The 16,731-nt window shown below is 43.9% G+C and overlaps 1 protein-coding gene across 1 annotated transcript in view; it reads left to right on the plus strand.

Moving 5' to 3' along the window:
• Nucleotides 1-685: 685 nt before the first annotated feature.
• FAM241B (family with sequence similarity 241 member B) overlaps nucleotides 686-16,731 on the plus strand; it is a 94,237-nt gene continuing 78,191 nt past the window's right edge. Inside the window, exon 1 of the mRNA XM_032491552.1 lies at nucleotides 686-780. The gene's annotated coding sequence lies outside the window, so the exon portion shown is untranslated. The remainder of the gene's footprint in view (nucleotides 781-16,731) is intronic.

Below are 16,731 nucleotides of genomic sequence, written 5' to 3' on the forward strand. Positions count from 1 at the left end.
TCACCCATAATAATGGTTTATAGTACTTATGTTACAGAAAAGCAAACTGGATCGGAAGAGTTAAGGATAATGCTCAGGGTCCCCCATCTAGTAAGTGGTACTGCCGGGATTTGAAAACATGTCTGACTCCAGGGCTCTTGCTCCCTACGTGCTAGCCTGGCATTTGAGGTCCTATCTACCATTCCAGCCTCACCCCTGACCCTCACTCCAGTCAGCCGGTCCCTGGACTTAACCAGTTCACTCTTAGTTCACATGGTTCGACCTCTCATCTCACCAGAAAACAGCGAACTCTCAACTTTTCCACATTCTCCGCTCCCCATTCCTTCGAGCCTGACTTCAATTCTGTGTAGAAGGACTGGTTTTTATGATTGCTTATTTTGCAGATGAGGAAAACTGAGGTTAGCCTAGTTTGGCAAGTTGTATGCCAAGAGGATCCACCAGCAACCGCAAAGCCTGGCCCCCTCCAAGCCCCTGCCCTGCATACCACCCTCCTGGAGCCTGGGAAGAGCCCAGTAATATTATGGGGCCGATGGCTCTGGCACGGGGTCCTGGCTGCCTGAGTCTGAGCCCTTGGAGGGAGCCTGATAAGCAGTCCTGAGAAGTGCAGGAAGGCAGAAAGCACGTCTCCCGGCGCGGCTGTATATCGCCACTGGGTGGCGCTGCTGGCTCACGGCTTGGAGCCTAGTACGCAAACTCCACCCCACCCCCAGAGCCCGGGTCGGCGCCGTGGCGGCAGCTGGAGTGTGCCCTTCACCCCATACCCTAAGGAGCGGCCACAAGGTGAGTGAGTCTAAAATACTATAGGTACCTGCATGTAGTAGGCACTCAATAAATAGCCGTTAAATGGGAAACAGAGACTGGATACTAACAATAGGTTACTATTACTGACCATTCTTAGGTGGCTCTGTGGTGTGTGTGTGGGGAGGGGGTGTGCACCGTGCTTAGCACATTCTCTTCATCCCATTTAGTCGTCACAGCAGCGAGGCACATGCTTTATTCCCGTTTTGCGGGTGAGGAAACTGGGGCTTAGGTCAGTGAGTGGAATGGAGGGAAGAACCAGGATTTGAAGCGCTCTGCCCGCATCCCGCAGGATCACGTGTTGGTCCAGTGCCTCCTCCTCATTCACCCCAAACGGGACCCCAGGTGAAGTCCCCCGCCCTGCTCAGCCCGCACAACTTCAGCCCCGGGCATAATGCGACCACTAGAGGGAGGCCTCGGCCTGAGGACAGCCACAGAAGGGCCTAGAATGAGGCTGGGAAGTTGGCGGGGACTTACGTGCGGGAATGAGACAGGCAGGGCGGCAGCCGGGCTCTGGAGGGCAGTTTCTTCGTCTGTGAAAGGGGAATAAACACCCCGGCCGGGAGGGCCACTGTGCGCAGCCGGGGGACCACGCACACACGCACGCACAAGAGTTGAGGACGCCGCAGCCAGCCCCGCCCCAAGCCCCTGCCCCGCGCGCTGAGCAGGCGTACTGACAAGCAACAATTGTAAGAGTGGCCCCTGAGTGTACTGTCTATGCTACCGATTTGTTTTGCTCTTCTCAGACTCCCCAGCTGACAGGCAGGATTTTGCTTGCTTCGTGCCCTGCGGTCTCCGCAGCTCATAGATCGCGGTGCTGGGTGCGTGGTTGTAGTAAGTAAGCAAGTGCTGGCTTAGGGAAGGCAGTGGCCTGGCGCATGTAGCAACTGTGCTGGGCCAAGCCGCCGGGACTCAGGGAGTCCCTTGTACCCCTCGTGCAAACCCCAGAGCGCCAGACTCGGCGTGTTGCTCTGCTGTACAGGCTGTCACCCTGGTCAAATCTTTGTCGGCCTAAAGGCCTCTCTCCCCTCCTCTCCAGAGGAGCATCTAAGGGTTTCCAGCTGTGATGCCTCAGGGGCTGGCCATGCCAGATGTGAGGATGCCCTTTAATGCCACCTGTCACCCTGTCATGGCTGCGCCAGCCCCTCGCTCTCCCTGCTCCTCTATCCTTTCCTCCATCTGCCAAAATGAACAGGTCTCCCCTGTGCAATATCCAGAGAAAAATCCTCTGAAATCACTGCAAATAGAAAAATGTCAGTGTTGACTTGAGAAACTTAAGTCTGTGCTTGAGGCAGACCTTGTAGCAGCTTCTAACAAGGACCCAGGCTAAGACACTGTTACTGAGGGGCTGTTGGGGCTTGGCTTCCTGATTGGATTTTTTATGACTGGCCTTAGCTGTCCTCGTGATGCTGACTTGGGTGACACTGGGGAGCCTCTGGCAGTGAAGGTCCCTTTAGAATTGTCTGGATCCTGGGGGCAGCAAAGGTGGGTCTCAGAAACCAGCTCCACTGAGAAGAGCCACCCAAAGGCTCCTGGCTCATGTTGCCTGGAGAACTAGAACAGGGTGTCACACCCAGAAGGGGAACCAGCACGTGGAGAATATTGGCCAGGGCCAGGGTATGTGTACCACATACCGCAGTATCTCCCACCTTAGATCTGTGAGGAAAATTCCACCTGGGGCTGGGGATTCTGAGTGGGAGCTGGAGCAATCTATGCATACAGCAAAGGCCCATAGAAAGAACTCTTCATTAGAGGAGGAGTCACCAGGAGAAAAAAATGGGCCTATGAAAAAAGGTGCAGCCAAGGGGATAGGACACAGGGCAGGGGCTGCATCTCATAATCCCTGTAGCTCTAGCACCTCAGAAGACACAGGCCGGTGCTCAGTAAATATGTCAAATGAATACATGACTCAGAGTATAACCTTCCTCAGCAATGGATTTTACTGGCAAAAATTAGTATTTGTACTTTAGGCTCTGTATAAGGTATACGAGAAAATAGCTTCTAGTAAATAAGGGCAATTTATGGGAAGAGACAGTGGTAAACAAAAAATACAGGAGCTGAATTATAGTTTGTATTGGATGCAATAAATAATAGATCTGAAAGTGCAAAAACCCAGTGAGAGGTACAAGGGACCAGATGGAGAAGCATTCCCACCATGCAGAGGAAAAGGGTAAGGACAGAGCAATATGAGAACACACAGGGACAAGGGCCATAGAAACCTAACCTGAGGGACAATCATTCTCTGCCTGCCACCAGACACACAAACACAAACACATGTATGTGTGCACACACACACACTAAAGGAAACAGGCAATAATTTGTGAGAGAAGTAAACTCTTGATTGAAAAAAAGAAAAAGACAGAATAAAGTTTAAAATGTTCAGTTCTGGCACTTCTTTCATTTTCTCCAGTGCTTATAGAGAAAGTGATAATATTTATGAGTTCCCAGGGTAAAGAGAGGAGGCACCCAGTCCCTAGGCTTCGGGACCAGAATCTCAGCTGCCTGTTGCCCACCCATGGCACACGGGTGAGCCCTAGACACTCACGTAGGTGTCCTAAGAACGGTGACAAGGATGTCCATTGCAGCACTGTTTATAATAGTGAAAAATTGGAAGCCTTCTAAGTATTTGCCAAAATAGAGTTGCTACCTGGTGGTCTGTTCTTTTAGTGGAATATTATACAGCACTTTAAATGAAGGAACCAAAGCTCTATGTATCAAAGCTCAAGAATGCAATGTTGAATGGGAAAGCTAGCTGAAAATGATACATAGTATTGATTTTAAAATGAGGTATTGCTTGTGGATATCTATATAAGAAGTAAAAGTATAGAAATGAGGAATGGATGGAGATATATCAAATTCATAAGCCTCTGTAGAGGGACAGGGGAAATGGGGCTGGAGACAGTAGAATTCGACATTACCTGTACAGCTTATTTATTTTCTTTAAAAATTAGAAACAAAATGTTCAAATGTGAGTATTTGTCCATTTGGGATATCCACAGATGAAAATTTACGTTATTCTCAGTAGCTCTCTGTATTTTTTTTTTCAGTTGATTTACGATATTGTGTTAGTTTCAGGTGTATATCAAAGTGACTCAGATTTTTGTTTTCAGATTATTTTCCATTATAGGTTATTACAAGATACTGTGTTATACAGTAAATCCTTGTTGCTTATCTGTTTTATGTATAGTAGTTTGTATCTGTTAATTCCATACTCCTAATTTATCCCTCAACCCCCCTTTCCCCTTTGGTAACCGTAAGTTTTTCTGTCTGCAAGTCTGCTTCTGTTTTGTATATAGAGTCATTTGTATTTTTTTTAGATTCCACATATAAGTGATATATAATATTTGTCTTTCTCTGTCTTACTTACTTCACTTAGTATGATATTCTCTAAGTCCATCCATGTTGCTGGAAGTGGCAATATTTCATTCTTTTTGTGGCTGAATAGTATTCCATTGTGTACACATCTTCTCAAGCCTATCGTCTGTTGATGGGCACTTGGGTTGTTTCCATGTCTTGGCTATTGTAAATAGTGCTGCTGTGAACACTGGGGTGCATGTATCTTTTCAAATTAGAATTTTTATCTTTACTGGATATATGCCTAGGAGTGGGATAGCTGGATGATATGGTGGCTCTATTTTTAGTTTTTTAAGGAGCCTCCATACTGTTTTCCATAGTGGCTGCACCAATTTACATTCCCACCAACAGTGTAGGAGGGTTCTCGTTTCTCCACACCATCGCCAGCATTTATTATTTGTAGACTTTTTGAGGATGGCCTTTCTGACAAGTGTGAGATGATACCTCATTGTGATTTGTGATTGCATTTCTAATAATTAGTGATGTTGAACATCTTTACATATGCCTGTTGGCCATCTGTATGTTTTCTTTGGAGAATGTCTATTTAGGTCTTTTGCCCATTTTTTTTATTGGGTTGTTTGGTTTCTTTGATATTGAATTGTATGAGCTATTCGTATATTTTGGATATTAACCCCTTGATGGCCGCATCATTTGCAAATATTTTCTCTCATTCTGTGTGTCGTTGTTTTTTATTTTATTGATGGTTTCCTTTGCTATGCAAAAGCTTTTAAGTTTGGTTAGGTCCCATTTGTTTATTTTTGCTTTTTTGCCTTGGGAGACTGATCTAAGAAAACATCGCTATGATTTATGTCCGAGAATGTTTTGCCTATGTTCTCTCCTAGGAGTTTTATGGTGTCATGTCTTATATTTAAGTATTTAAACCGTTTTGAATTTATTTTTGTATATGGTGTGAGGGATTTTCTTTTGCAGGTGGATATCCAGTTTTCCCAAAATAAATTGTTGAAAGACTGTCCTTTCCTTACCGAATGGTCTTGCATCTTTGTGGAAAATCTGTTGACCATGTACATGTGGGTTTTTCTAGGTTCTCTACTTTATTGCATTGGTCTATATATCTGTCCTCCTGTTAGCACTACACTGTTTTGATTACTGTGGCTTTGTAGTAAGTTTTTAAATGAAGAAGTGTGAGTCCTTGAACTTTGTTCTTCTTTTTCAAGATTGTATTGGCTATTTGGGGTCACCTTTATGTACTTTTTAACTTATCAAAAGAAGAGGGGACAGGGCTCATGGGTAGACTCAGAATTTACTCTGCACTAGGCAAAAATGTAAGAAGGAGATTCACAGCCTGGTGGATATTTTAAGTGCAAGAGATAAAGAATTCTCTAAGAATATAAACAGAAAAGAAAGGTTATCCACAAATTAATAAAATCAGGATGGCTTCACTTGATGGTTCAGTATTAGGAGATTTAGTTACATTGTGTCAATAGATCAGATCCAAGACCCATTTCTAGAAGAAAAATTCCTTCCTCATGAAGAAAATAAAACAATCATAAACCTTTATTTGCCAAACTACACAGCAGTAAAAACTTCCAAAAAATACAAACAGAACTTAAAAATAAAGAACTAAAAGAAGAAACCCCACAATCATGTGAAATATAAAGCTTTCAGAATTTGACAATTCAGTAGACAAAAATAGGCAAGGAAGTAGAGGATTTGAATAATTAAAATAATAAGATGTATAGATGCATCTTATATCTATAAATGCATCTTATATGTACATATCCATGCATTTCACATTCTTTTGTCTTATACAACTATATGAAACACTAACAAAAATTTGTGAAGTTGCTTGGTCAAAAGATAACCTTAATAAATTTCAAAAGGTAGAGTGCTGATAGGCCATATTCACTTATCTGAATTCATTGGGATTGTAATTGAATGGTGAAAAGATAATTTTAAAAAGATTATAACTAACTGAAAAAATAATAAACACTTTTAAAAACCACTGAGTCAAAGAAGAAATCTAAACTGAAATTTAAAATTATTAGCAAAAGGGAAACAAATTATATAAAACTTACCAGATACATTTAAAACTCTTTATCTAACTCTTAAACTAAGATAAAAAACAATAAAGGAAATAAAATAGAAGGACAGCGTAGGGAATTTCTAAAAAGTCAAAAGTTGAAATAAATGTGTGGAAAAATGATTTTTAAAAGGTTAATAAAACCAAACTTCAGCTTTTATAAAAGATGAAAGAGTTAACCTCTGACAAGCCTGCATACGATGGGGTCAGTAGACGAGAAGCTAAAATGTGCAACATTTAGAACAAGAAACATGATATAACCACAGATATGAAAGAGATGAAAAGACTTATAAATGAACATGATGTGCAACTATATGGCAATACATTAAAAAAAAAAAACAGAGGAATGAATGATTTTTCAGAAGAATATAAACTATCCAAAACTCATCCAAAAAGAAAAGAAAACTTGGATAGACTCATAACCATACGCAAGATTAAAATGTGATGAAAAGTCTGTGACTTAGTACGACTCAATAATGGAAAGATAAATAACCCAGTTTAAAAACGGGCTAAGACTCTGAGCAGACATTTCTCCAAGGAAGACATACAAACGGCCAACAGACATATGAAAAGACGCTCTATGTCCTTAGTCATCAGGGAAATGCAAATCGAAACACCAGCGAGAGGCCACTTTACACCCACTAGGATGGCTAGAGTAAAAAAGTTAGATTAATAGCAAGTGTTAGTGAGGATATGGAGAAACTGATGCCCTTTTACACTGCTTCTGGGAATGTAAAATGGCACAGTCACTTTGGAAAACAGTTTGGCATTTCCTCAAATGATTAAACATAGAGTTACCATACAACCAGCAATTCTACTCCTAGGTATATACCCAAAAGAAGTGAAAACAGATGTCTGCACAAAAACTTGTACATGAATATTTATGGCAACATTATTTATAATAGCCAACAGGTGGAAACAACCCGAATGTCCGTCGATAGATGAATGGATAAACAAAACATGTTATATCCATACAATAGAATGTTATTTGACCATAAAAAGTAATGAAATTCTGATACATGCGACAACATGGATAAACCTTTAAAACATTACGTTAAGTGAAAGAAACCAGTCCCAGAAGACCACACAATTATGTGATTTGATTAATATGGAATGTCTAGAATAGGAAAATCTACAGAGATAGAGAATAGATAAGTGGTTGTGTAGGATTAGGGGTGGGGTACTTGAGTTAGGTGCTGATAGCTAAGGGTGTTTCTTTTGAGGTGTCAAAAATGTTTTAAACTGACTGTCATGATGGTTCCACATGTTTGTAAATGTACTAAAAAACATTGAACCACTTTAAATGGATGACTTACATGGTATGTGAATTGTATCTCAATAAAGCTGTTAAAAAAGCTGTGACTTAGAAATGCATCAGGTCTAGATGATTTTTACAGTTGATTACAGCATTAATAAGGCATTACTAGCTGCTGTAACTTGCCTCCTTAAATCTCAGGGGCTTAACACAACAGAAGTTTATCTTTTACTCACATAGAGACCAAAACAGGTGTTCCTCATTGGTTGTTGGCTGTTTCCCAGTGGTAATTCAAGAATCCATGTTTCTTCCAACCTGTCTCCACCGTCTTCAACAGATAGCTTGTGAGGTCACTGCAAAAGAAGATGGTGTAAGGAAGATGGAAAATTGGAGGTTTTTCTGGCCCAGAACTAGAAGGGGGTCTGCCACATTCCATTAGCCAGAACTTAGTCACATATTACCCTAAAGACAAGAGAGGCTGAGAAATGTCATTTAGTGTGAGCCCAGTAGGAAGAAGAAATGTTGAGTTCCAACCAAATTTTAAAGAACTGAAACTTCCTGTTATTCAAACTATTCCAGATTATTGACAAATATTGAAAGCCCCTCCAATCCACATTATAAGCAAGCATGATCTTAATAACAAAAATTTATGAATATGGTACCAAATAACTATAGGCTAATTTCACTTGAGATTATACATGCAAAAATTCTGAGTATACAAAATTTAAAATTAGGAAATCTATCAAAATAAATGAAGAGTAATTTAAAAGACAATGATTGCATAATTTAATCAATAATTGTTAAAAATACTATTGATAAATTCCATAGTGATCCCTAATGACAATTATAACACAGGAATGCAAAGACAGTCACTAGACATGATAAAGGCTTGAAGTGGAATAAAAACTATTCAGGACACAAACAACAGAGGTGAAGTAAAGAGCTGATCCAGATGAAAATGGGGCGAGGGGAGCAGAGCTAGGAAATCTGAGTAAGCAACCCACCATATTTTTACCACTATATAAAAATGACAGAAGAGAGATTTATGTAGTAATAAAAAATATCTTGAACCACGCTTTCTTCTTAAGGTTCAGGAAAACTAAGTTCACATAAAAATAAACTATCAAGAAATACTGAGGTCATATAATGAAAAAGAATATGAAAACAAATATATGTATGTATATGTATGACTGAAACATGCTGTACACCTGAAGTTGACACATTGTAACTAACTGTACTTCAACAGAAAAAAAAAAAGAAATACTGAGGTCAAATCTTACTCGAATTTATTATAAGAAAAAAAGAAAAAAGGGAATAAGGAGCAGAATACTATTGCTACATCAATAAAAACATAGCAGAGAGACAAACCTATACCAAAAAGTGTAAAACTAACCTATTATCTCAAGGTGATTAAAAAATACATTAAGAAATTGATATAAAACATGAAAGAGTAACAAATTAGAATTAGAAAAATCTGAAATGTGGTGGCAGAATTCCAGGAAAGAATTAGAGATAAAAGAAAAAGCATCACTTCATAAATTAAGACTACAACAGAAGAAACATAGTGAATAAACACAATAGATGTGTTAAGAGAAACAGAAGTGACAAATATTGAAGAGAGAAAAAGAAGATCCAACACATCCCTGAAGAAGAAAACCAAAATAAGGGTACAGAAAGCTTAAAAACTATTATTCAAGAAATCTTTCTTGAAATAAAGAAGATTGGAAACTATGTATCAGACAGAGCACACCACAAATCTGAGAATATCAACCCAAATCTGAGAATATCAACTGAAATATATTCTAAGAAAATTACTGGACTTAAAAGAAAAAAAATTTCTCTGGTCATCTAGGCAAAAAAAAAAAAAAATTAAGTGAGTTAGAAGGGAAAGAAAATTAGATTACTGGCAGATTTTTAGACAGCAAATCTTTATGACGGAAGAAAATGGAGTGACATATTTAAGATACTCAGCATGGCCTAGTTCTGGTGGGAAACCTCCTCCTGGCCTGCAGATGGCCCCCTTTTCCCTGTGTCTTTAGACGGCTGAGAGAGGAAGCTCTGGTGTCCCTTTTCTTAAAAGGGCACTAATCTCATCATGGGGGCTCACCCTTTGACCCCATCCAAACTTGATTACCTCCCAAAGACCCCGGCTCCTAATACCATCACGTTGGGGGTTAGAGCTTCACTGTATGAATTTCAGAGGGACACAAATATTCAGTCCATAACAAGAATGCATTCGAAAGGTACTGACAGGCAGCTTGATAGGCTCACTGATGGTTGGATGTACGTAGAAGGAAGTGGGAGGTAAGGATGAATTCCAGAACCCTGGCTTTTCTGAGAGTTAGATGGTGGTCCCTTTGACAGGTAAAGAGCTGACAGAGGAGTAGCAGTTTCAAAGCTGTCAAGGTGTTTTGGCCACAGGGTGTGGAGCCAAACTGCCTGGGTGTGAATCCTGACTCCCTCACTTACCAGCTGTAGGGTTCTTGGACCCACCCCTTAACTTCTCTATGCCTCTCAGGATGTGACATTACCCCAATCACAGGAGTGTGAGATTCCACGGAAGCCAAGCGTCCACGTAGAGGGTCGGGACAGCCTGGCGCACAGAAAGCACTCAGTCACTGTGGTTCTAGCTAAGACTGGGTAGCTCCAAGGCTCTACCATGGCTTCTGGTTTGATTGGTTCCACCACATTCAGTAATCTCCTGGGGAAAGTCAAGGTATCTATCCTTCTGTCCCAGCATCTGCCCTTTGCAGTCTCTCTCAGTCTGCTTTACAAGTGCCCTAAAGCCTTTGAACTCACGGAACTTCCCCCCATAGGGTGCAAGAATACTCTTAATCAAATCAAATTCCACCAGTGCCTGCTTGCTGGGGTTGGGTGGTGGTCTTGGAACTTCAGAATCCAGACCCCAGCCCTGGCCCTGTCGGGGACATTCCTGAGTTGGGCACACTGGTGGGGTGGAGGCGAAGAGGTGCATTGTCAGGGGACTGCAGCTGCCCAGCTGGAGGCTGGGGGTCCTGAATAGCTTCACAGCTCTGAGCTGCCTCGCTGAATGGGCGCTCAGCCCCTCCCGGGCGGTGGCCGGAATAGATGACATTTTCATTGCAAACTAAAAGGGGAGAAATCCAATTACTTTACAAAGAGGCTCTGTAGGGGCCTCACGGCCTAGGGAGAGAAGGGGAGGGGAAAAGGGGGAGAGGGAAGGGAGAGGGTGTGTGTGTGTGTGTGTGTGTGTGTGTGTGTGTGTGTGTGTCTGTAGGCTCCCACCCAAGCCAGGAGAAACAAAGCTCTAGGGGGCATGAGGGGTAGGCCCGGAGGCAGGAGAGGTCGTACTGGGGGTCTTAATTCATTCCTTTCTGCTAGAGGGTCTGCCTGGGAAGCTTCAGGTCCCTGGAGGCTCTGGGCAGCCAGGCCTCCTTCGTTCGAGCCACGTGGGTGGTGCAGGAGAAGCCCCAGCCCCTCTGAACCCCACTCTCTGGCCCATCAGACCAGGGATTCCCAGACTCAGGAATTTATTGCACACATCCACCTAAACTATTCATCCTTTTTCTTTAAATTTATTTAGAGTGTATTATTTAAAATTAGATTTAAAGAGAAAAGTTTATGTCCTAAGTGCAAATAGAAAAAGTAGAAGTTAATTCTTAAACAAAATATGATTCAATAGCCCAATGTTGTTAAACCTCAGCCAAGTATTGGGATGGACAAGGACTTTAGACCTGGAAGCTGAGATAACCCAGGGGTGGGTGGGTGGGAGTGGAAAGGGGCGTTGATAGCAAACGTTTGCAACAAACCCTGATTTCTCCTATGCCTAATCCAGGAGAATTAAGAGGATTAGAAAGGAACACTTAGCTCCCTCAGCGGTTCAAACAGCTGAAAGCCTGTGCCTTGAGGCCCTCCCAGCCCTGGCCCTGGGGTGGTGGGGGTGGCGGCTTCTACCTGGCTGCCCTTACCCTTGGTTGCCCAACTTCTTAGTAAGAAATAGGGGCAAAGCAGGGATCTATTGTATTATTGGACAGACCTGCTTTCTGTGCTCTGTGGGGTCCCAGGAGGTATGAGGGGCCTGGGGGCAGTGAAAGATGATGGTGGACCCAGAGCAACAAGAAAGTCCAGGCTTCCACTTTCCCTCCTCTTTGGACTTGGGATGAAGGGCCGCAGACCCCCTGCTAGAGGAAATTAGCAGCTGCTTCCTCCCACCCAGCCAGGGCAAATCAGCGTTCAAAAGTCTGCCTTTCCTGAGGCCACACGGTGTGCCCCTTTATGGCTCCTTCCCTGTCCCCTCTCTCCCCATCGGAGCTAATTGAACTCTCCTGCCCAGGAGTGACAGGTAGTCTTCCCAGGCACAGGGACTTGTGAGCTTTGGAGGAATTAAGATTTTAGAGATGCTTCTGCCAATGACCTTTCCAGACTGGGGCTATTGCCTGCTTCCTCTGTCAAATGGAGGCTTTTGTGGGGATCTTTGGTCCCAGGGGTGTTTGGGCCCAAGGCTGGGACAACACTAGCTTCCACTCCTCATCCCCACCCCACCCCAAACCCTGGTGAAATTAAAGCAAACTGGGAATGGGACAGTGCTTGTTGGGGGCATGGCTCAGATTAAGCCCCACCCATGCACTACTGACCAATCTGGGAGCACCCTGGCCTTTGCTACTTGCTGCTCCCTCCTGCTCCTGCAGGCTATCCCTGCTCTCAGAATGCCTTAGGACAGATTAGGGAATGCAAGTCTGATCTAGAGACCCAGGGACAACCCAAGTCTTGGGCAGGGTTCTCCAGTTAGATACTTGTGGAGGGAGGCAGAGGGGGAGGTCCAAGATGGGGGTGGTCTGCATAGGCTGAAGCAGTCAAGGAAGCTTAGAGAAGGTGAAAAGAGAATAATCATAAGCAATAAAGTAGTCCCTAAGCATTTACTCCTCACAGTGCCAGGCATTTCAGAGGGCTCAACTCCTTGAACTGTCTCTACTACTCTAGGAGGTCATGAGGTCTGGCTTAAGAACACTAGCTAATCAGTAGCAAAGCTCACCTTGTATTTCCTTGCCATCTACCCATTTCTAGTCCCTATTTTTCACCTCCTATGGCATTTGACCCTGTTGAAAGCCCTACCATTTTATACTCAGTCTTTTTTGGCTTCCAGGACTGTACTGTCTCCCTGGCCTCTTCCTAATTCTCTGAGCATTCTATGTGCATCTAGGAAGATGTCCAATCTGGACCTCTGCTGCCAGGGTTTTGTGTGTGTGTGTGTGTGTGTGTGTGTGTGTGTGTTTGTTTGTTTGTGCATGTGCCTATGTAGATGTGTATATATACATTTAAAATATATATATATATATTCCACATAGTCTATAGACTACTAGAATACTGTAATTTGGCAGGGTTGGTCCCATGTGTTGAATGTACCTAGGGTTCATTCCTTACCCTTCTCATCTATAACCAATCTCATTGTTTTAATATTTTCTCTTCCCTGACGACTCCCAAACTTATTTCCATCCCTGACAAATCCCCTGGCCTCTAAGACATACCCACCTGAATGTCTTGACTCAAAATCACAAGAGACCATCGACTAAACTCGTCTTCCTCCAGACTTTCTTTCCACCATGAAATTTTTTGTCCCAGGCTCCCAAAGTGGAAACTCCTGGGTCCTTATTGATCCATCTCTGTCCTGATACCTTTCATCCCCCTTAATGACCAAAACCTCCTCCACATCACATTGTCATAATACCCCAATATCCAGTCACCAAGGTCTTAAAGTCCTCTTATGTCAGCACACTCCCGCGTTTCCTGTCTCCAGCATCTCATACCAACTATTGAAGGAGACTCCTAACAAGTGGCACTGCTCAGTCTTTCTCCCACAAAGAGAACCCCTGTAGCATAGAAATCTCCCTGCTTAAAGATTCCTGTGCCTCTCCCTCACCACATCTCATATTACTTGCTTGTCATCTTCCACATTCACATGCCTATGTATCCTATGTCCTGCTATAAGCATGTCTCTATATACTCCAGTCTGTTCATATTTATTCATTTGTTTTTCCAACAAATATTCTGTGGCCAGTTTGACTCTGCCCAGATAGGACAGGGGAGAGGAGTGGCAGTATTTCGGAGCTGCCTGAGGTTAACTAAGGGATCTGGACTCAGAGTGCGAAAAGGCACAGAACTTCATGGGCTCCGTGAGTCCCAGTGTCCACAGTGGACCCCAGTGCAGGAAACACAAGCAGAAGGAGAAGGTCCAGACCGCTCCCTAAGTCCTTTTCTTCCCACCTCCAACTAGTGGCTGAGCCAAGAGGCTGGAGTTAAAGCCCCTCCCCCACTGACAGCTTTACAGATCCCTCCCAGCCCCCCACCAATGTGGTTAAATCATTGTCAGAGGCACAAGGTCGGGTCACCAGCTGGCTGCCCCATGCTGAGGAGGCTAGTGGTAGTGTTAGGGGGTGGGGAGCCTATGGGAGTCCCTGCCTGCCATCTCCATGGCCCCAGATCCCACACTCCCCAGCCCTGCAGACCCTAGTTGTAATCCAAAGGGCTCCTATCCTAAGTGATGCTGAGAAGTAATCCCAGGGAAGGGTGACACCCTGGCCCAGGGAAAGCTCAAGAGCTATGGGAAGGTCACATAGACTTGGAGTTGAATCCTAGCTGCCCATGAGGCAAATTACTGAATGCTCTGAGCCTCAGTTTCTTCACCTATCAACTGGGGCAAATAATAACTCCTGCCTCTTAGAGATGTTGTAAATGTGCAGTGACAGAAGGAGCATGGGCGTGGAGTGGCAGCACTTGGTAGGCTCTCAATAATTGTCCATTTTCCTTCCCTTCTTTGGGCCTCAGGGAGCTGCTCCTAGGAGTTCTCCACTAAGCTATTGGGTCCCCATGTCCTACAGTTAGACAAAATAGTCTAGAAATGAGAGCATGGAAATATGATATACTGTAGCTTTTAGAACAGAACACAGAAAGCAACTTCTACTTTTAAATGATAAATCTCTTAGACTAGTCACAATTTACAAAGGCCTACCCCATGCATCTCCTTTAGTCCCGCAGCCATTGTGTGAGGGTGATGTAACTATCATCCCCATCTGCAGATGGGAAAAGAGGGGCAGAGAGTTTCAGTGAGTTGCTCAAGCTTCACAAAGCTAAGTGTGGGCAGCATCCCTTGTTGTAAGTTTAGGTCTGGCTGTGGGGCAAGGTTCTGCCCTCCTGAAGACTCAACTAACATGGTGGGGGAGGGTTGCCAAAGCTGAGGGCAGGCTCTGGCTGCCTCCATCTCCCATCTCCCCTAATAGGGTAGGCTACTTCTTCCCCAGCCCTCTGCCCTGCCTGGAATACTCCTGCTGAATAGTCACATCCTTCTCACCTTTCAAGGCTGGCAAAAATGTCACCCTCTCTGGGAAGTCTTCTCTGACTTCATCTCCCTTGAAGATTTTCTCCTTTTCTACTCTGACTTCAATGCTGCTCCCAGTACTCACTTTCCAAGCCCGTGATGTTCCCTACCTGCCTGTTCAACAACTCCTTTCCCCGGATGGAATCCTGGCTGACAACCCCTTGGAGGGTGGGATCCATGCTAGATTGGCCTTATCTCTAACCTCTGTCCACAGGCTGCCCTCCTCCTACGTCTCCCCCTCACCCCAGTGCAGGATGGGCAGCCCACAGGCTCCAGTAAGCACCTGTATGACACTTTCGCAGTATATATCAAAAACCCTTGAAAAGTACGTACCTTCTAACCTAACAATTCCACTTCTAGGACATCTTCCTAAAGAAATAATTTAAAAATATGTATGTATAAGATACGTATAAAAGTGTTCATCTTAGTTTTATTTATAAAGGGCAAAAATTGTACACAACTTAAATATCCAACTGGGGATTTTGGGTTAAATATATTGTGATACTATACCTGACTACTCAGAATATATGTAGCAATTAAAATGATGAAATAGATCTATATTTCATTGGCACCAAAAGATGTTCATAATGTGTTAAGTGTATAAAGGAGATTACAAGGAAAAAGTATAGAGTGATTTCTCTCTCTCTCTCTTCACATATGTATGTATATGTTTGTGTGTGTGAGGGGTGTGTATGTGTGTATAGATAAAGGTGGAGATATAGTATCTACCAAATGGTAACAGTGTTATCTCTGGGTGGTGAGATTAATGGGTGATTTATAATATTTTCCTAATCTACACTGTTCTGCAGTGGGTTACTTGGGAGATTGAAGAAACAGGAAAAACATTTATTTTAAAGCTGAGTGTCACATGTTGGGCTCCAGGGGCCTCTCTGTAGACTCCCCTCATTAGAGACTAAATGAAGCCAGGTGAGGCCAGGTGGGACTGGGGAAGGGGTGGGCAGCAGGGACAGTGTAGCTGGCTCCAGCTCACCTCTGGTCAAGTCCCAGCCAGGCTGAATGACATCAGGTTTGGTTCTTGCACTGGTTGGGGTACTCAGTCTCCAGGAGGGACCTTGTAGCCAGGTGATTGTCCTGCCCCAGCCTGCACCTGCTCCATTAATCTTCCCCGTCCCAACCCAGTCGACAGAGCCCACTCTGTATGTTGACCTAAGAGGAGGGTGCCAAGGGCCTAGGGAGGGGCTCCTGCTCCATACCTGCCGTTGCTCAGCAGCTGAGCCCGGAGCCCTCATGGGGGCCAAGTGTGTCAGCGCTGATGGATGGGGAGTTGCAGGAAGGCCATTCTGTCCTGCCACCATTGCTCCACCTCCCCTGGCCCGTGCTGTTCTTTGGAGCGGCAGTCCCCTAGGCAGGATGGCTACTAGAGTCCAATATGCAAATGTCCATGAACTACACACAGACTCCTCCCCCAGTGCACATCTGCAGTACCACAAGTTTTCCCACTTAAACCTCCCCTAAGCCCAAGGACATAGCAAGTCAGATATTAGTGTTTTGACAGATGCAAAAATGGAAGCAATTAACATAGCAATTCAAATGACAGGGTAGATCTATAGTTTACTGAGTTTGAAAGATACTTATACTATATTAAGTGAAATAAGCATAGTGTGACAAAAGCAGAGTATAATTTTTCCCATATATACACGGCAGGATGTCCACCAGTTGTTAAGAGTGACTGAGCTGATATTTGAACCAGGTGTTTGTGCTCAAACCCCATGCTCATTTCACTGTCTGTCTTTGCCTCTTTGTCCTGAAGTTCTTCCCTTCTTCGTAGCTGCACCTCCTCCGGGCAACCTCAAGGGACTCCTCCCCCAACCCAGCTTAGGGCACCTCAGTCATTCTAGCAACTCTCCTCTGATGCGTCTGGGTGCTGCACCAACTGCTGCTGTGATGTCAGGGCTTGTGAGAGCCCACAGC

Source organism: Camelus ferus, chromosome 11 (genome assembly GCF_009834535.1).
Source record: "Camelus ferus isolate YT-003-E chromosome 11, BCGSAC_Cfer_1.0, whole genome shotgun sequence".
Classification (NCBI taxonomy): domain Eukaryota; kingdom Metazoa; phylum Chordata; class Mammalia; order Artiodactyla; family Camelidae; genus Camelus; species Camelus ferus.